The sequence below is a fragment of the Larus michahellis genome, chromosome 1 (genome assembly GCF_964199755.1).
Source record: "Larus michahellis chromosome 1, bLarMic1.1, whole genome shotgun sequence".
Taxonomy (NCBI): Eukaryota; Metazoa; Chordata; class Aves; order Charadriiformes; family Laridae; genus Larus; species Larus michahellis.
This window is the reverse complement of record NC_133896.1, coordinates 213,547,775-213,568,884: the sequence shown is the minus strand read 5'-3', so window position 1 is coordinate 213,568,884 and position 21,110 is coordinate 213,547,775. Positions and strand designations below refer to the sequence as shown.

Genomic DNA, 21,110 nt, shown 5'->3' with positions numbered 1-21,110 from the left:
GGGACGGTGTCAAAGGCCTTACCAAAGTCCAGAGAGACAACGTCCACAGCCTTCCCCGCATCCAGCAGGCGGCTCACATGGTCATAGAAAGAGATCAGGTTGGTTAAGCAGGACCTCCCTTTCCTAAAGCCATGCTGGCTGGCCCTGATTCCGTGGCTGCCCTGCACTTGCTGTGAGAGCTCACTCAAGATGATCCTCTCCATGAGCTTCACTGGTACCGAGGTCAGGCTCACAGGCCTCTAGTTCCCCGGATCCTCCTTCCGACCCTTCTTGTAGATGGGTGTCACATTAGCCACCCTCCAGTCATCTGGTACCTGCCCTGTTGACCAGGATTGTTGATAAATGATGGAGAGAGGCTTGGCGAGCTCTCCCGCCAGCTCCCTGAGTACTCTTGGGTGAATCCCATCCGGCCCCGTAGACTTATGTACGTCTCGGTGCAGAAGCAGATCATCGACTACTTCCTCCTGGATTATGGGTGGGTTGTTCTGCTCTCCATCCTTACCTTCCAGCTCAGGAGGCCGAACACTCTGGGGATAGCTGGTGTGACTATTGAAGGCGGAGGCAAAGAAGGCATTAAGTATCTCAGCCTTCTCCTCGTCCTTGGTTGCAACTTTCCCCCCTGCATCCAGTAAGGGATGGTGATTCTCCCTGGCTTTCTTTTTGTTGATGTATTTATAAAAGCTTTTTTTGTTGTCCTTAATGTTAGTGGCCAAGTTGAGCTCCAGCTGGGCTTTTGCCTTCCTAATTTTCTCTCTGTAGAACCTAACGAGATCTCTGTACTCCTCCTGAGTTGCCTGTCCCTTCTTCCAGAGGTGGTAAACCCTCCTTTCATTCCTAAGTCCCACCAGAAGTTCCTTATTCATCCAGACTGGCCATTTTCCCTGCCCTTTAGACTTGCGACACTTGGGGACAGCCTGCTCCTGGGCCTTTAAGATCTCCTTCTTGAAGAGTGTCCAGCCTTCCTGGACCCCTTTGCCCTTCAGGACTGTCTCCCAAGGGACTCTCTCAACCAGCGTCCTGAACAAGCCAAAGTCCACCCTCCAGAAGTCCAAGGTGGAGGTTTTGCTAAGCCCCTTCCTTACATCGCTACGAATTGAAAACTTGACCATTTCATGATCACTAAACCCAAGACGACCTCCGACCACCACATCTCCCACTAGTCCTTCTCTGTTTATCAACAGTAGGTCTAGCAAGACACTTCCCCTGGTAGGCTCACGTACCAGTTGTGTCAGGAATTTATCTTCCATGCACTCGAGGAACCTCCTAGCCTGCCTGCTCTCTGCTGTGTTATATTTCCAGCAGATACCCGGCAGGTTGAAGTCCCCAACCGGAACAAGGGCTGGCGATTGCGAGGCTTCAGCCAGCCGCTTATAGAATACTTCATCTGTGTCCTCATCCTGGTCGGGTGGTCTATAGCATACTCCCAGCACAACAGCTCCCTTATTTCCCTTCCCCTTCAACCTTACCCATAAACACTCGACTTTATCATCGCTGGAATCTAGCTCTATACAATCAAAACACTCCCTGACGTACAGAGCCACACCCCCGCCTCTCCTTCCTTGCCTATCCCTTCTGAAGAGCTTATAGCCATCCATCGCAGCATTCCAGTCGTGACAGTCATCCCACCACGTTTCCGTGATGGCAGCTACATCATAGCTTTCCTGCCGCACAACGGCTTCCAGCTCATCCCGTTTGTTGCCCATGCTACGTGCACTCGTGTAGATGCACTTGAGCTGGGCTACCGATTGCGTCCCCATCCTTGGTCCTTTATCCCTAGGCTCATTACTAGCGGGCCTGGTTTTATCCCCTTCCCCCTTCGATTCTAGTTTAAAGCCCTGTCCATGAGCCTCGCTAACTCTCCGCCTAGTCCCCTTTTCCCCTTTTGGGATAGGCTTTTCCCATTCTTAGCGAGCAGGCCCGGTGTCCTGCAGATCAAACTATGATCGCTGAACCCAAAGCCCTGCTCGTAGCACCAGTTTTGGGGCCAGGTGTTGATCTGTCCGATTTTCTTGTTCACCCATTCGTCAGTCCCCAAAACTGGAAGGGCAGAGGAGAACACAATTTGTGCTCCCGAACCCTTGACAAGCCGTCCCGAGGCCCTGAAATCTTTCTTCATTGCCCTCAGACTTCTACTCTCCAGGTCCTCGCTGTCTGCCTGTAAGATCAAAAGAGGGTCATAATCTGAGGGCCGTATCAGGCCAGGAAGCTTCCTGGCTGTATCCTTAACACGGGCCCCAGGGAGGCAGCAGAGCTCCCTGTGGGAAGGGTCCAGCCTGCATATGGGACCCTCAGTTCCCCTCAGAATGGATCCCCCTATGACTACTGCCCTTCTCCTGCTCTTCACAGAAGCAGTCTTAATGCGTGGAGCTGGCTGCTTTGGCAACTCCCTGGATGGGGCTTTGTCAGTATCCTTAGTTCCCTCATCATCTATCTCCAGAGGCCCATATCTGTTCTGTACGGGCGCCTGGGGGGGCCCTTGTGCATTGCACCCCACCCTAAGAGATAGACAACTTGTGTTACCGTTAGAAGATGCTGCACCCTCAGCTCATGCCATGATCTTATTTGACATATTGGAAATTATCCCAGGTACGAGAGTAGATCCAAAGACAATTTCTAGAAAGCTTTGCAGATCCCGGCTGTTCCTTGGAAGCTCTGCAGCGCAACAGAACCTAAAGAGCGCTGTCAGCAACCATCAGGCCGTGTGCTTCCCTCAGGCGTGCAAAGACCTGATGCTCATTGACGCGGGTCAAGGCTGTCGCACACCTTTGGTGGCACATCCTGCGTGACACCAAAGGCCTGTGACATGGGCACCAGTTAATTTACATCTGCTGTAGACGTTTGTGTGTTGCCAAAAGGGAGCAGAACCACGAGGGCAGGCTGATGCAGGCTACAGCTCCGCAAGCAAACAGGGTGTACAGACTCTTCTCCTCATACGCAGATTTCCCTGCAAAAGGGTGGGGTTCAGAAACATCGGAAAGGATAAGCAAGTTACCAGTTACTAAACGTGAACATGTCTAACTAGAAGAAGCCTAAAGCGGTTTCACCAAACTGAGGTTTTCCTGCCTGAAAAACTCTTTTTGCTCACAGCTGACATCCCAGCACCAGTATTTTGGGTGTTTTAGCTTTTTATGAGGGCAACCTGACATCAGCCTGACAGTGAAGACTGGCATAACGGGCATCGCAACTGGACAAGGACAACGACCTCAACCAGGCTAGAGTGGAACACCGCAGTGGCTCGCTTATGAAAATGACCCTCTGGCCATAACACTGAAGTGGTCAGGAATTCCTCCTGCTGAGCGCTGCTATGCAGAAGGCCTGGAGGATCACTTTGCTTAGCTTTGTGATACCGCGGTGAGATGTCACTCTGGGTTCCCGTACCTGCAGAACACGCCAGGAGGCTGGGAGGAGGTTGGTGAGGGTGCGTCTCATTCTCCAGCCTGGGTCTCTGAAACTGTAGCTCCGCAGACTCTTATGCTGCTGACTGGCATCTCCACTAGCAGGATCCTGGCTAGGTGATCGTGCTTCGTGACTCTTTCAAAGAAGAAGTTCACGCGCAGTTTTGGGGCTCCCTTGGCCAAGTTGGCCCACGACGTTCCTCTGACCACTTGCCCATGAGGGTCGTGGATATGACATTGGATATTCAAGGTGCACAGGGAATGAGCGCTGTGCTCCCGCAGGGAGTGCGAGTCAGCCCACCAAGTTTCCGTGATGGCGACTACGTCATAGCTGTCCTGCTGCACAATGGTTGGACTCGATGATCTCAAATGTCGTTTCCAACCATGAAGATTCTATGATTCTATGATCTCCATGGGAGAGTTGGGATTACTGGAGCATATACTGTTGTCCTTACACAAAACTGATTCTCTGCCTCTGTCAAGGGACAAAACTGATCTGCTGACAGTCACAGGGATAGAGAAAATATTGACTTTTTTATTGGTTCAGAAGAGGGGCACTCTAGGGGGTTCCCGGCCCCACACTTCCCACCCATTGCGGGAAATTGCTGAAGCAGACGCGGCGCGGCCGGCAGCAGCGTCTCCAGCAGTCCTTCAGGCGGTGCCAGAGCCGGGTGCAGCAGTGACACAGGCACCGTCCTAGCGGGCACAGCCCTGGGGACGCCTGGTCACACTCCCTGTCCATGACCTCGCCGTGCTGCTGCCTCTCCTCCTCCAAGGTCATGACAGTGTCCAAGAGCTCCAAGTAGAGCAACTTGTCGTCCGTGGCCTTGGCTGGGGGGCTGCTGGGTGGCGGAAGCACATTCACGGGGCTCTGCGCCCTGTCCCTCCTCCCTTCCGCATCCGTGGGGGTGCTCCTGCCTGAGCCTGGGGGGCTGCTGGTGCTTGGCCCCATGGAGTTGTTCTCGCCCGGCCCCGTCTTGCTGTTTCTCTTCACTTCCACCAGGCTCCCCCTGCCGAGCTCCACAGGGCTGCTCCTTTCCTTCTCCTTCACACTTCTGTCTCGTCCTGTGTCCTCCTCCTTCTCCATGATCCCATCCTCAGCCTTATCCGTGTTTGCATCCACCCACGGCCGCTCCGCTCCCAGGTGCTGGGGCTTCACTGTGGCCCCCAGCTGCTGCTGCGCCTCCATCCTGCCCAGGGGATGGAAGGGCTCCCCGGGGAGGTTCCGATCACAGGCCCCCGCTGCCCCTTGCCAACGGGCCTGCAGCACCTTCAGCATCTCACAGCACTGCCTGGCCATCTCCTGGGTGCACTCGAAACAGCGGAGGAGCTCCATGACCAGCTCCCCTTGGTCCGAGGCCATGGCTGGGGGGCTGCAGGGTGAAGGCTGCGTGTCCACAGGGCTCTGCGCCCTGTCCCTGCTTTCCCTGGGGACCGGCTCTTGCTTGGTCCTTGTAGGCAGTTCCTGTGGGGGCTCCTGGCAGAGGGCTGGCCCTGGCTCCTCCACCCTCCCCTTGACAGCCCTTGGGGGATGGCACGGTCCTGAGCGGTCGAGTGCTGCCAGCTCCGCCATCGCACCAGGCCGGGGCTCCGGGAAGGAGTAGAGGGAGCTGAAGGAAGAGGAGCCTCTGTCAGTCACAGAGTCCATGGTGGCCAGCGGGGCTCGTGGGGAGCGATGCTTCCTCTTTAAGGCCTCCGCACTCGCCCTGCAGAGGAGGAGAAAGAGACCCCGCTGCACCCCAGACCCCAGCGGGACCCGCGGGCAGCACCCCCCTTGGCTGGCGGTCAGGGCTGCCCAGCGCAGGCAGGGGCAGGGCACGGGGTGAGGGTCTGGGGCAGCATCTGGGGTCTCCCCCACACTCACCGCTTCTCCTGCTTCGAATGGGATTTCTCCACTTCTCCATACACTGCCCGAGAAGCTGCAGTGGGAGGAGACAGATTGAGCGGCCGGCAGCCCCCGGCACAGCCCCGGCTCAGGGCTGCCGTGGGGTGTCGGCCGTTTGCAGGGTGCTCGGTGCTGGGGCCACTCACCGCTCTGCTTCTCTGGCCGGGCTCCTGTCTTGCTTGTCTGACGCTTCTCCTTACTCTTCTTCTTCCACCACTTCTGCAAGGTCCCCAGGAGCTGGGTGAGACGGGAGCACCTCCCAGTCCCACACCACAGCCACCCACACCACCCCACACCACCCCATGCCATCCCTCGCCACCCCATGCTGCAGCACAGTGTGGTGCAACAGTCACCTACCTGAAGCCGCTTGCTCTGCAGCACAGCTGAGAACACGCTGAGCCCCATCACAATCAGGAGGAGAGGGCCCAGGGGAGACACGGCGTCAGAGCGCCCCATGGCACCGACTCCGGTGTGGCTGCGGTGCTCCCAGTCACCAGCACAGAACCGCGATGTAGCTCCCCAGTGTCCTCCTGGGTCCCCAGTGACGGGACCCGCAAGACTGCTGGGGGGTCAGAGGCCGAGGCTGCAGTCTGCCCAGACAATGCCAGACTGCGGTGCCCAGCATCCGCTGATGGCTCCAGCGGGGACCGCGTCCCCCTTTTATAGTGTGGCAGGGGGGCACATCCCCCCTTTGTGACATCACAGGCAGTCAGAGCCCCCCTTGGTGACATGCAGCAGGGGATGAGGAAGAGCAAGACAAGGAGGGCACTTGCCCCAGGCTGACAACAGGACTATTTCATAGCACGAACATCACATTCAGTACAAATTATAAAGTTTGCTGTGTAGTTCAACTCTCCCTTGATGGCGGCGGTGCAGAGAACTCCTTGCTGCGGTGCCGGAACCCTGAGCCCTTCCCTTCCTCCCAAAGCCGCAGCGCTCGCACTGTCCCCCATTGGCTGTCCCCTGCTGGGAGTGCACGGCTTCCTGCTGATGGAAGGGGCTGGGTGTAGTCCTTGGGTATTTTATATCGTTATCGGGATTGACACTGCTTCTTTAGCATTATTAGTGTAAATTCTTTAGTTTTATGCTAGTAAATTTATTTCTATTGCAACCCTCATGTTTCCTTCTTTTTCCCCAATTCCTCTTCCCCAGTGAGGACGGGTCATCGGGTGAGAGAGTAGTTGTCTAAAGGACAAGAAATTGTGGTGGGTTTCTCAAACCATAACAAGAAGGGAGGGAGAAGGAGAAGGAGAAAAGGAGAAGGGCCCCACCCCTACAGGGAATGGTTTGGGTGGGAAGGGACCTTAAAGGCCACTCAGTGCCACCCCCTGCCCTGGGCAGGGACACCTCCCACCAGCCCAGCTTGCTCCAAGCCCCGGCCAACCTGGCCTTGAACCCCTCCAGGGATGGGGCAGCCACAGCTTCTCTGGGCAACCTGGGCCAGGGGCTCACCGCCCTCACAGCCAAGAATTTCTGCCCGAGATCTCAGCCCAATCTCGCCTCTTGCAGCGGAAAACCCTTCCCCCTCGTCCCATGGCTCCCCTCCCTCATCCAGAGTCCCTCCCCAGCTTTCCTGGAGCCCCTTGAGGGACTGGAAGGGGCTCCAAGGTCTCCCCGCAGCCTTCTCTTCTCCCGGCTGAACTTTTATAGATATTATTTAGTATTCCTGCTGAAAAATGAGAACCCCTGTCTGATCCTCTGGTTTCATTTCAGTCAGTATCTGGGAATGATTTCCCACAAAAGTGCTGTGACCATTCCTGGGGGATCAGCTTTCCTGGTAGGAAAAGCTTCTACTCCTCCTGAGGGTTGATCCATGATTACCAGCGGGTGCTTAACGCCTCCCACAGGAGGCACGTCAGCATAACCCATCTGCAGCCTTTGGAATGGGAAGTATGACCATGGTTGCCCTGCAGCCTCCTGCTTGGGTTTTGCACCGGAAAACTTCCAACATGTGGGCCAAGAACTCACAATCCCCTTTACTGCCATATGTCTTCCGGGGGCTGTCCACATTTTCTCAATCGGATTAAAAATTGTCACCCGTCCATGTGTTTTATCACAAAACCGCCTAGCCAAAGCCATTGAGTATTTTCTTGGTAAGACGGGGTTTCCTCCAGTATTCCAAATTCTAGTTTCATCTTTCATGAAGGAGGGAGGGATCCCGAGTGCAGGGCCCAATTCCATTTTTACAGACCAAGGCAGCGTTAGATCTGTCCCTGTCGTCTGACCGATGGAAGACACGTCTCAGACAGACATCAGGTAGGTGAGCCCAGCGATTCTGCTCAGCTTCGTTGTCGTCTTCCATTGAGAAGACAGTTTTTCACTTCTCTTCTGGGTGTTGAGCCAAACCTAGAGGAAGACTCTCTCCAGCAGGCTCCTGAAAAGACCAAAGTCCGCCCTTCAGAAGTCCATGGTGGCAGTTCTGCTGACGCCCTTCCTTGCTTCCCTAAGAATCAAAAACTCTGTCATTTCATGGTCACTGTGCCCAAGACGGCCTCCAACATCACATCCCCCACAAGTCCTTCTCTGTTCACACACAGCAGGTCCAGCAGGGCTCCTTCCCTAGTGCGTTCCCTCACCAGCTGTGTCAGGAATTTATCCCCACACACCCCAGAAACCTCCAAGACTCTTCCCTCTCAGCTCTATGGTGTTCCCAGCTGATATCTGGTAGGTTGAAGTCTCCCACCAGGACAAGGGCCAGCGATCGTGAGATTTCTCCCACCTGCTTACAGAATATTTCGCCTGCCTCTCCGTCCTGGTTGGGCAGTCTATAACAGACCGTCCTATCAGCCTTGTTGGCCCTCCCCCTCATTCTTACCCAGAAACACTCAACCCCAGTGTTTACCATCATTAAGTTCTCGATGTTCACAACACTCCCCAACATACAGGGCCACCCCACCTCCTCTCCTTCCTTGCCTGTCCCTTCTGAAGGGTTTGTAGCCATCTAATGCAGCACTCCAGTCGTGCGAGTCAGCCCACCACCTTTCCGTGACAGCGGCTACATCATAGCTGTCCTGCTGCACAATGGCTTCCAGCTCCTCCTCTTTCTTGCCCATGCTGCAGGCATTAGTGTGGAAGCACTTCAGCTGGCCTACTGGTCCTGACACATTTTGCTGGAAGAAGGCTTCACTCCTACCTGACCGTTCCCAGGTGCAGCCATAGTTTCTAGCCCACCAACGACCCTTGCGTCTCTGCTGCTGCATTCATCCCTTTCCCCCTTCAAATCTACTTGAAAGCCCCTTTGATGAGCCCTGCCAACTCCTGTGCAAGGATCCTTTTCCCCTTTTGAGGCAGGTGTATCCCGTCTGTCTCCAACAGGCCTGCTGTCCTGTAAACCATGCTGTGATCAAAAACCCCAAAGTCCTGCCGCTGACACCAGGCTCGCAGCCAGGTATTGATCTGCGGGCTCTTCCTGTTGCTTTCCTCATCCTTCCCTGTGCCTGCAACGACAGAGGAGAGCACGACTTGCGCTCCTGAGCCCTTAACTAGTCATCCCAAGGCCCAGAAGTCTCTCTTGATCTCCCTTGGGATGCTCGGTAACAGATCATCTCTGCCTGTCTGAAAAATTAGGAGCGGTTAATAATCGGAGGGGGGGAACACCGCCGCGTCCTGTGAGGGAACCCCCGAGCGCCGCCATCGGCCGCCGCTGTGGGCCGGGCCGGGCCGGTGCCGGTGCCGGGGCCTTTGGCGGGGCTGCGCCCGGCTGTGGGGCGGCTGAGGGCCCGGCGCCGTGGCCTGTGCTCCAGAGCCCTCAGCAGCTCCCTTGCCCTTCTCTGGACACACAGAATGGTGGGAGAAATAAGTTCTGGTCCGAATGAAATAGGCTCAGGCAGAATCCTCTGGGAAGCACATTTTTACTCACGCTCTTGCAAGAGCGGGTGACCTAGCAAGTAGGCACACTTTCCATTCTTGAAACACCACACCTTTTTATTTCCTAATCCCGGCCGAATTTTTCCCTCCCCTGTTTCCCATTGGTTGGGTACTCCAGGGTTCACAGTCTGTGCGAGGCGCCTAACATTCTTCCCGCATGTCCTGCCGCTGTTTACTTCTCTTTATGCTACACCTAAAGGGATTATCTGACTGGCTGATTTCTTTCCTTTTTGGTAAAAAAATTGCTCAATGTCATTAGCCCTGGTTAAATGTTTGACCACCCTTCTAGACACTAATCCAGTAGGAATCAGTTTGTCCTTTTGTCTGTGTGATAAGAGATGTTCTACAAGCCTTTGCTGGAGCCCCTTTGTCTCAGTCATTCCCTTATCGTGTCACCTCTGATGGAAACGGCTTTTCTCCTCTGCAAAAGCAAGACCTGCCTTTCTTACAATGGGAAGTGGGAAAGGGAGGAAAGTCGTGGCGTGAGAGAAAGGCAGTTTAATGAGCAAAGCAAAAGCCGCGCGCACAAGCAAAGCCAAACAAGGAACCCGTTGGCTGCTTCCCATTGCAGGCGGGGGTTCAGCCATCTCCAGGAAAGCCGGGCTCCGGAAGCGTGATGGTGACTTGGGAAGACAAACGCCATCACTCTGAACATCACCCCTTCCTTCTTCTTTCCCCGGCTTTATATACTGAGCGTGACGTCAAATGGCACGGAATGTCCCTTTGCTCAGTCGGGGTCAGCTGTCCTGGCTCTGTCCCCTCCCAACTCCCTGTGCCCCCCAGGCCATTGAAGAAGCAAACTCTCATGCGTTTGCTTGGAAGCCTATGCTGTTGGGAATGGCAAGAAATCTACCCACACCTTTCTTCATCTAGGTTTGGCTCAACACCCAGAGGAGAAGTGAAAAACTGTCTTCTCAGCGAAAGACGACAGCGAAGCTGAGCAGAGCCCCTGGGCTCACCTACCTGATGTCTGTCTGAGACGTGTCTTCCATCGGTCAGACGACAGGGACAGATCTAACGCTGCCTTGGTCAGTAAAAAATGGAATTGGGCCATGCACTCGGGATCCCTCTGGAAAAGCAGAACCAGCACCTTCTACGGCCAGCCCTGAAGGGAGGACACACTGGAGTTGCAGAGTGTGCTATAGTGCCTCAGGAAAGTTGGCAAGTAGCTGGAGCGCCTTGAGATCAAGTTATGGAATCCTTGCAATACTGGCTTTACCCCAAAATGTCACGGGACTATGAGAGATCTTCTTTCACGCCTGGGCGAGTGTAACAGTCGCCTAGTGTCCCTGAGCATCGGGTACCTGGGATTAGACCCCTTGATCCGGGAAAATGTGACGAGGGCTCAGTTTCTCAAGAACTTCTCTACCTTCCTGAAAAGAATGAGCAAACGGCTTGATTCTCTCAACTTGAAAGGAGCCAGAGTAACCTTGGAAGAAGGCTGTGAGCTTCTGCATTCTCTCAGCTGCTTGACAAATGAAAGCTCTCTGTCTGAAATCGGTGTCGAGAATTTCTGCAGCCTCCACCTTCCTGTCTTCAGCAGCGCCTTCTTCCACCAAACTATGGCCAAGTTCCACAGCCTGGTCATCCTGACTTTCAATTACAACTGCATCTCTGACGAGCTGCTGAACACCCTGCGGGAGCAGAGCGCTCATTCCCTGTGCACCTTGAATATCCAATGTCATATCCACGACCCTCATGGGCAAGTGGTCAGAGGAACGTCGTGGGCCTACTTGGCCAAGGGAGCCCCAAAACTGTGCGTGAACGTCTTCTTTGAAAGAGTCACGAAGCACGATCACCTAGGCAGGATCCTGCTAGCGGAGATGCCAGTCAGCAGCATAAGAGTCTGCGGAGCTACAGTTTCAGAGACCCAGGCTGGAGAATGAGACGCACCCTCACCAACCTCCTCCCAGCCCCCTGGCGTGTTCTGCAGGTACGGGAACCCAGAGGGACATCTCACCGCAGTATCACAAAGCTAAGCAAAGTAATCCTCCAGGCCTTCTGCATAGCAGCGCTCAGCAGGAGGAATTCCTGACCACTTCAGTGTTATGGCCAGAGGGTCATTTTCATAAGCGAGCCACTGCGGTGTTCCACTCTAGCCTGGTTGAGGTCGTTGTCCTTGTCCAGTTGCGATGCCCGTTATGCCAGTCTTCACTGTCAGGCTGATGTCAGGTTGCCCTCATAAAAAGCTAAAACACCCAAAATACTGGTGCTGGGATGTCAGCTGTGAGCAAAAAGAGTTTTTCAGGCAGGAAAACCTCAGTTTGGTGAAACCGCTTTAGGCTTCTTCTAGTTAGACATGTTCACGTTTAGTAACTGGTAACTTGCTTATCCTTTCCGATGTTTCTGAACCCCACCCTTTTGCAGGGAAATCTGCGTATGAGGAGAAGAGTCTGTACACCCTGTTTGCTTGCGGAGCTGTAGCCTGCATCAGCCTGCCCTCGTGGTTCTGCTCCCTTTTGGCAACACACAAACGTCTACAGCAGATGTAAATTAACTGGTGCCCATGTCACAGCCCTTTGGTGTCACGCAGGATGTGCCACCAAAGGTGTGCGACAGCCTTGACCCGCGTCAATGAGCATCAGGTCTTTGCACGCCTGAGGGAAGCACACGGCCTGATGGTTGCTGACAGCGCTCTTTAGGTTCTGTTGCGCTGCAGAGCTTCCAAGGAACAGGCGGGATCTGCAAAGCTTTCTAGAAATTGTCTTTGGATCTACTCTCGTACCTGGGATAATTTCCAATATGTCAAATAAGATCATGGCATGAGCTGAGGGTGCAGCATCTTCTAACGGTAACACAAGTTGTCTATCTCTTAGGGTGGGGTGCAATGCACAAGGGCCCCCCCATCTCCACGGGAGAGTTGGGATTACCGTAGGATCTACCGTTGTCGTTACCCAAAACTGATTCTCTGCTCCTGTCAAGGGACAAAATTGATCTGCAGCCAGTCCCTTCTGTTGGTAGTATTGGGAAACTTGTTTATTGAATTCTAGTTACTGCGCTCACCAGTTCTGTTGAGTAGCACTAACAACTTTTGTTCTTTTTGGAAGGAATTAACACTTCAGTGGAACAATGACCGTGAGCTGCTGGACGATGAGCTGCTACAGCTCACCTTGTCATGCCACAGGCTGTTCTTTCTGGAAGTGTGGGCCTTTCTAAGTGTCACCCCTGTGGAGAGGCTGCTCCAAAACCGGGCAGAAAGGAAATGCAGTTTGGCTACTCTAAAGGTAAGACTTTGTGCTTCAAAACTCCCATTCCCTTCCTCTCTCCAATAGCCAGAGAAAGGTGAGGTCCCCAGGCCCAGAGAAAGGGCGCTTACGGAAATGCTAACATAACTACCTTCCCTAGGTTACGTTTTAGCATTGTAACGAGCCTGAGAACCACTCGCAGAAACGGGGCTTTCCGACCTCCTCAGCCAGGTACAGAATGCTGCAGAGGCTGAACAACAAGCCCCAGCAGTTCCACGAGTCCTTCCTAGGCTGGGGGTCCCTCTGTCTCCTCTAGTTCAAGCTGGGGATTCTGAGTCACCTGCCAGCCCCGGCGCTTACGTCTACGCTTAAGTCGAGGCCGGGGGGTTGAATCCCACTAAACTGCAAAAAGATGGAAGCACATCTCACTCTTTAGGGATGCTGTGTTGAACTGGGCCAGACCACGACTGTGGCTGGTGTACACCATGCTGTCATGCTGCTTTGCATGCCAGATGCTGAATTCAGTGGATCCTCCCCGATGTGTGCAGCTCCCAGGGGTGCCTCGCTTCTGGGGGTAAAACGAACCTGGCTCTCCCCAGAGATTCTTCAGCAGGAGATGGTGTTTTCCGTCAGTTTGGAGTGAAAACAGTAACACCTCAAGATTTTACTCCAAGCCAAGGCATTTGGCTTCTCTGGGTTCCTCATTAGTCACAGAGGCTTCTTGTTGTCATGAAATTTAACGGGCTGAGCGTGCTCCGTTTATCTGAGAGACACGACCCTCATTCATTCGTACAGGTCGGGATTAACACAGCCCGACAAGAGCCTAGTGAAGAGGCCCACAGAATCACAGAATGGTCGGGTTGGAAGGGACCTCTGGAGACCCTCCAGTCCAACCCCCTGCCAGAGCAGGGTCACCCAGAGCAGGCGGCACAGGAACGCGTCCAGGTGGGTTTGGAATGTCTCCAGAGACGGAGACTCCACCACCTCTCTGGGCAGCCTGTGCCAGGGCTCTGCCACCCTCACAGGAAAGAAGTTCCTCCTCATGTTTAGCTGGAACTTCCTATGCTCAAGTTTGTGCCCGTTACCTCTTGTCCTGTTGCTGGGCACCACTGAAAAGAGCCTGGCCCCATCCTCCTGACACCCACCCTTTCCGTATTTCTAAGCATTGATAAGATCCCCCCTCAGTCGTCTTTTTTCCAGACCAAAGAGACACAAGTCCCTCAGCCTTTCTTCATCGGAGAGGTGTTCCAGTGCCCTCATCACCCTGGTAGCCCTTTGCTGTCCCCTCTCCAGCAGTTCCCTGTCCTTCTGGAACTGGGGAGCCCAGAACTGGACCCAGTACTCCAGACGCAGCCTCCCCAGGGCCGAGCAGAGGGTGAGGATGACCTCCCTCCACCTGCTGGCCACACTCTTCTTGATGCCCCCCCAGGAGGCCATTGGCCTCCTTGGCCACAAGGGCACATTGCTGGCTCATGGTCATCCTGTTGCCCACCAGGACTCCCAGGTCTCTTTCAGCTGAGCTGCTCTCCAGCAGGTCAGCCCCCAACCTGGACTGGTGCAGGGGGTCATTCCTCCCCAGGTGCTGCACCCTACGCTTGCCCTTATTGAATTTCATAAGGTTCCTCTCTGCCCAACTCTCCAACCTGTCCGGGTCTCTCTGTATGGCGGCACAGCCTTCTGGTGTGTCAGCCACCCGCCCCCCCAGCTTTGTGTCATCAGCAAACTTGCTGAGGGTGCACTCTATCCCTTCGTCCAGGTCGTTGATGAATATATTGAAGAGGACTGGACCCAGTACTGACCCCTGGGGAACACCACTCGTCACTGACCTCCAACGAGACTCTTTGCCCCTAATCACGACCTTCTGAGCTCTGTCTTTTAACCAGTTATCTGTCCACCATATCTATGTCCATTCATGTAACCCACACCTCCTAAGCTTCCCTATGAGGATGCTGTGGGAGACCGTGTCGAATGCCTTGCTCAGCTCTTGCACGCTAGTTAGAGGAGGTTCAAATACCTGATTGACTCAGAGATTAATCATTTTGCTGTCGTCTACCCAATGGCATAAGCCAGAGGAAGGGAGAAGAACACCCGGTGCCATCTGCACGCAATGAATGCATCCTTTGGAGGGCTCTAGGAAGGGATTTGAATCTCGACAGCAGTGCCTCTGAACGAGAGAGACCTTTACAGCAAGACAGAGGCAAGGGACAAGGTTGCGCTCCACGCGTTAAAATGTTGGACTTGGGAACGGGCCTCCTACATCTCCAGCATCATTTCTTCTTACCCTTGCTTTGTTTTTCCTCGCCGGAACCAAAGGAAGCAGCGAGCCCTTTTCCACCCTTACGGGCATCTCTAGGGAAAATAAGGCCCCCTCTTTCTTCAGCACCTCTCATTGTAGAGCTTCAAACACCTTACCAATGAAGCCCAGCGCGCTGTTTCCAATTTACAAAGAGGGAAACCGAGACGTGGGGTGATGTCCTGGTTTAACTTCAGCCAGCAACAAAGAACCAGGCGGCTGCTCGCTCGCTTCCCCCCCACCACGGGAGAGGGGTAGAATGGGAAGAAAAAGGCAAAACTCGTGGGTTGAGATCAAGGCAGTTGAACAGAACAGCGAAGGAAAGCGGAAAACCACAACAATAACGCTGTTAGAGGAATGTACAAAACACCATGAATGTACCGCTGCTCACCGACCGGACCCGGGAAGTACCTCTGTCCCGTGCCAGCTCCTTGGGAAAACTGACCCTATTGCTGGCAGAACCGGGTTTTATCCACCCTTTGTTCTATACCTTCAACGTCATGCCCAGATCTTACACTTTCCAATGAATTACCACCGCTTTTCCCTGTCTTTGATATATACACACATCAACCCAACACTGACAAAAACCACCGCTAACCCACGTCCCTCAGCACCACGTCTGCTCGGCTTGTAAATCCCTCCAGGGACGGTGACTCCACCACTGCCCTGGGCAGCCTCTTCCAATGACAACCCTGTTGGTGAAAACATTTTTCCTAATATCCATCCTAAACCTCCCCTGGTGCAACTTGAGGCCATTTCCTCTTGTCCCATCGCCTGTTCCTTGAGAGAAGAGACCGACCCTTAGTCTTTGGGCCATCCCTCGACAATGTCTGTTGAGGTTGAGTTCATTTAACCCATGGCTTTGGGCTCCCTCTGTCAGAGCAGTCTCTCAGGGCAGGGGAGATGGTGTGTGGTGCTGGACTCCTGCATGCTGTATCCAGAGCTCGCAGCTGGTGTAGCTGGTGCGGACCCTTCCCAGGTTCTGCAGGTTGAAGATGTCAATCTTGAGGAAGTTGCTGGGCGCAAGTTGCTGAGGTCAGGTGTGATCCCATCACCGCTGCGCTTTACTCACGTTCATCAAAGTCCATCTGCCATTGTTTTGGGTGATTCTTACTGGAGTCCCATTGGTATGTTTAATATCTCTATCAATGATCTGGACGAGGGGATTGAGTGCACCCTCACTAAGTTCACAGACGACACCAAACTAGGTGGGAGTGTTGATCTGCTTGAGGGAAGGAAGGCTCTACAGAGGGCCCTGGACAGGCTGGAGGGATGGGCCAAGGCCAATTGGATGAGGTTTAATAAGGCCAAGGGCCGGGTCCTGCATTTCGGTCACAACAACCCCAAGCAACGCCAGGGGCTTGGGGAAGAGTGGCTGGAAAGCTGCCCCGCAGAAAAGGACGTGGGGGTGCTGGTGGCCGGCCAGCTTAACATAGAATCATAGAATCATAGAATCATAGGGTTGGAAGGGACCTCTGGAGATCATCTAGTCCAACCCCGCTGCCAGAGCAGGGTCACCTAGAGCAGGTTACACAGGAACACGTCCAGGTGGGTTTTGAATGTCTCCAGAGTTGGAGACTCCACCACCTCTCTGGGCAGCCTGTTCCAGTGCTCTGCCACCCTCAGGGTAAAGAAGTTCCTCCTCATGTTTAGGTGGAACTTCCTATGTTCCAGTTTGTGCCCATTGCCTCTTGTCCTGTCCCCAGGCACCACTGAAAAGAGCCTCGCCCCATCGTCCTGACACCCACCCTTTAAGTATTTATAAGCGTTGATAAGGTCACCCCTCAGACGTCTTTTTTCCAGACTGAAGAGACCCAAATCCCTCAGCCTTTCCTCATAAGAGAGGTGTTCCAGTCCCCTAATCATCTTTGTAGCCCTCCGCTGCACCCTTTCCAGCAGTTCCCCGTCCCTCTTGAACCGGGGAGCCCAGAACTGGACACAGTACTCCAGGTGCGGCCTCACCAAGGCAGAGTAGAGGGGGAGGATGACCTCCCTTGACCTGCTGGCCACGCTCTTCTTGATGCACCCCAGGATGCCATTGGCCTTCTTGGCCACAAGGGCACATTGCTGGCTCATGGTCATCCTGTTGTCCACCAGGACTCCCAGGTCTCTTTCCACAGAGCTGCTCTCCAGCAGGTCAGCACCCAACCTGGACTGGTGCATGGGGTTGTTCCTCCCCAGGTGCAGCACCCTACACTTGCCCTTGTTGAACTTCATAAGGTTTCTCTCTGCCCAGATCTCCAACCTGTCCAGGTCTCTCTGTATGGCTGCGCAGCCTTCCGGTGTGTCAGCCACCCCACCCAGCTTGGTGTCATCAGCAAACTTGCTGAGGGTGCACTCTATCCCCTCATCCAGGTCATTGATGAATATGTTGAACAGGACTGGACCCAGTACTGACCCCTGGGGAACACCACTCGTCACTGGTCTCCAACTAGACTCTGTGCCCCTAATCACAACCCTCTGAGCTCTATCTTTCAACCAGTTTTCTATCCACCCCACTGTCCATTCATCTAACCCACACTTCCTAAGCTTCCCTATGAGGATGCTGTGGGAGACCGTGTCAAACGCCTTGCTTAAGTCAAGGTAGACCACATCTACTGCCCTCCCCTCATCTATCCATCTAGTCATGCCATCGTAGAAGGCTATCAGGTTAGTCAGACATGATTTCCCCTTGGTGAATCCATGCTCAGTACTTCTGATAGCTTTCCTTTCCTCCACGTGCCTTGAGATGACACCCAGAACGAGCTGTTCCATCATCTTTCCAGGGATGGAGGTGAGGCTGACCGGCCTGTAGTTCCCCGGCTCCTCCTTCTTGCCTTTCTTGAAGACTGGAGTGACATTGGCTTTCCTCCAGTCCCCAGGCACCTCGCCTGTTCTCCAGGACTTTTCAAAGATGATGGAGAGCGGCCCAGCAATGACTTCTGCCAGCTCCCTCAGCACTCTCGGTTGCATCCCATCAGGGCCCATGGACTTGTGAATATCTAGATGATCTAATTGGTCCCTCACTCGCTCCTCCTCAACCCAAGGGAAGTCGTCTTCTTTCCCTGTTACTTTATTCAATGCCTGGGACTCCTGAGGGCTGGGCCGAGCAGAAAAGACCGAAGCAAAGAAGGCATTCAGTAACTCTGCCTTCTCCACATCCTCCATCACCATGACTCCTGCCTCATTCAGCAGTGGGCCTACAACTTCTCTGGTCCTCCTTTTGCTTCCAATATACTTGTAGAAGCTCTTTTTGTTGTGCTTGATGTCCCCAGCCAGGTCTAATTCCAAGGCGGCCTTGGCTTTCCTTGTTTCATCCCTGCACGCTCTGGTGGCATTCTTGTAATCCTCCCAAGGGGTCAGTCCCTTCTTCCACTTATTATAAACTTCCTTCTTCCACTTGAGCTTTTTCTGAAGCTCCCTGCTCAACCATGCAGGTCTCCTGCGTCCCTTGGCCGATTTCTTTCTCTTAGGGATGCACCGATCCTGAGCTTGGAGGAAGTGGTCTTTGAATATCAACCAGCTTTCTTGAGCCCCTTTGCCTTCCAGAGCCCTAGCCCATGGGATCTCTCCAAGCAGTTTCTTGAAGAGGTCAAAGTTAGCCCTCCTGAAATCCAAGGTTGTAATTTTACTTCTTGTTGTTGTTTTGTGGATAGTACCCATGATCCTGAACTCAATCATTTCATGATCACTACAACCTAGGGTGCCCCCAACCTTAATGTCCTCCACCAATCCCTCTGTGTTTGTCAGTACCAGGTCTAGAAGTGCTCCTCTCCTTGTTGGCTCCTGTACCACCTGTGTCAAAAAGTTGTCATCAATGCACTGGAGGAGCCTCCTGGACTGTGCATGCCTGGCTGTGTGGTCTTCCCAGCAGATATCGGGGTGATTGAAGTCCCCCATGAGAACCAGGGCCTGCGCTTGCGAGGCTACCTTCAGTTGTCTGTAGAAAGCCTCATCAGTCTCCCCATCCTGATCAGGTGGCCTGTAATAAACACCCACAACAGTGTCCCTCATATTTGCCTGTCCCTTAATCCTCACCCATAAGCTCTCAACCCGCTCTTCATCCGCCCCTAGTGAGAGCTCGATGCATTCCAAATGCTCTCTCACATAGAGTGCAATTCCACCACCTCGCCTCGCTGGTCTGTCTTTCCTGAAAAGGACATAGCCATCCATGACAGCATTCCAGTCATGCGAGTTGTGCCACCACGTCTCAGTAATTGCAATGAGAATTGCATGAGCCAGCAGCGTGCCCAGGTGGCCAAGAAGGCCAACAGCATTCTGGCTTGTATGAGGAATACCGTGGCCAGCAGGAGTAGGGAAGTGATGGTGCCTCTGTACTCAGCACTGGTGAGGCCTCACCTGGAGTACTGTGTTCAGTTCTGGGCCCCTCTGTACAAGAGGGACCTTGAAGTGCTGCAGCGTGTCCAGAGGAGAGCTACCAGGCTGGGGAGGGGTCTGGAGACCAGGTCATATGAGGAGAGGCTGAGGGAGCTGGGCATGTTTAGCTTGGAGAAGAGGAGGCTGAGGGAGACCTCATTGCCCTCCACAAGTCCCTGAAAGGAGGTTGGAGAGAGGTGGCTGTTGGCCTCTTCTCCCAGGTGAATAACGACAGGACCAGAGGAAAGGGTCTGAAGCTGCGGCAGGGGAGGTTGAGATTAGATATTAGGAAGAATTACTTCACTGAAAGAGTGGTCAGGCACTGGAACGGCCTGCCCAGGGAGGTGGTTGAGTCACCATCCCTAGAGGTGTTTAAGAAACGCCTAGATTTGGCACTTCAGGGCATGCTCGAGTGACAGAGATTGTAGGGGGTTTTTGTGTGTGTGTATGGTTGGACTCGATGATCTCAAAGGTCCCTTCCAACCATGAAGATTCTATGATTCTATGAGGTGCATATCAGAGCTCCCCATCCTTCTGCATCACCTGCCAAGTGCCCCCAGGGCCTTAGAGAACCATAGGTGGTGTTGGGTTGGAAGGGACCTTTAAATGCCATCTAGTCCCACCCCCCTGCAGTAAGCAGGGACATCTTCAACTAGATCAGGTTGCTCCGAGCCTCATGAAGCCCGGCCTTGAATGTCTCCAGGGATGGGGCCTCCACCACCTCTCTGGGCAACCTGGGCCAGTGTCTCACCACCCTCGTTGTAAAGAACTTCTTCCCAATGCCTAATCTAAACCTGCCCTGCTCTAGTTCTCTCTTCCTTAAGTGAAAGCAATCCCACAGATGGGCTTGCCTTTGCCCGAGGCAGGACTAACCCAGACTGTCTTCCCTGACATACTCTTCATGTGCACTACGGGGACTTTATCCCCTTCTACGGTACGTGGAAGTTCTGATTGGGCAGGACCAGCTCAATTATTAGATCCCCTGGTGTTAACTAGCCAGGTGCCCTTTGCTAACTCTGGCCCACATGGCCCGGTTCTGCAGCATCTACGAGGTGGGCGAGAGCTGCAAGAGCCCCCGGCAGGTGCCGGGTAGGCGGGTGGGCAGGGAGGACACTGGGGGGCCAGGGGAGAGCCCCATGGAGGGGGAGGTGGGTGCCGAGGCAGGGGGCTGTCCCCGGGACTGTTGCTTGTGCCACCACGATGACCTGCTGAGGAACGTGGGCTACATCGCCGGCTGCTTCCGGCGTCATCGAGCCTCCTAGCGCCGGACCGGTGAGTGGAAGAAGGTGGCCAAGGTGATGGACCGCTTCTTCATGTGGGTCTTCTTCCTCACGGTCTTCCTCATGATTGTGCTGGTCCTGGGCAATGCTGCCTGATGGCCCCGTGGACTCAGTGCCCCCAGGGAAAGTGGTGGCCACGGGCGCCCCATGAGGGTGGCTCGTCCTGAGCACCCCTTGGCACTTCATGGACCTGCAGGGTGGAAGCTCCACCAGCGCCAGGGAAGAGGAGCCTGAGAGCGGGACCCTGACTCGGCCGGCGCTGCCCCAGCTGCAGGGTTGAGGGGTCACGGCCCCCCGAGCAGTTGTCTGGGTTGTGGCGTATAGAAATATAGATGTAGAATCATAGAATCACAGAATGGTTTGGGTGGGAAGGGACCTTAAAGATCATCTCATTCCACCCCCCTGCCCTGGGCAGGGACACCTCCCACCAGCCCAGGTCGCTCCAAGCCCCGGCCAACCTGGCCTTGAACCCCTCCAGGGATGGGGCAGCCACAGCTTCTCTGAGCAACCTGGGCCAGGGGCTCACTGCCCTCACAGCCAAGAATTTCTACCCGAGATCTCAGCTCAGTCTCCCCTCTTGCAGTGGAAACCCCTTCCCCCTCGTCCCATGGCTCCCCTCCCTCATCCAGAGTCCCTCCACAGCTTTCCTGGAGCCCCTTGAGGGACTGGAAGGGGCTCCGAGGTCTCCGTGGAGCTTTCTCTTCTCCAGGCTGAACCTCCCCAACTCTCTCAGCCTGTCCTCCCAGCAGAGGGGCTCCAGCCCTCCCAGCATCTCTGGGGCCTCCTCTGGACCATATAGATATACGCATAGACATCTTTCACTCCTCCTGTGTCCCCACCGGTAACTGC

General features: G+C 54.3%; 1 pseudogene; it reads left to right on the top strand.

The window, feature by feature from the left end:
• The first annotated feature begins 7,507 nt into the window (after window positions 1-7,507).
• Window positions 7,508-14,397, top strand: LOC141737642 (F-box only protein 39-like; annotated as a pseudogene).
• Window positions 14,398-21,110: the final 6,713 nt, after the last annotated feature.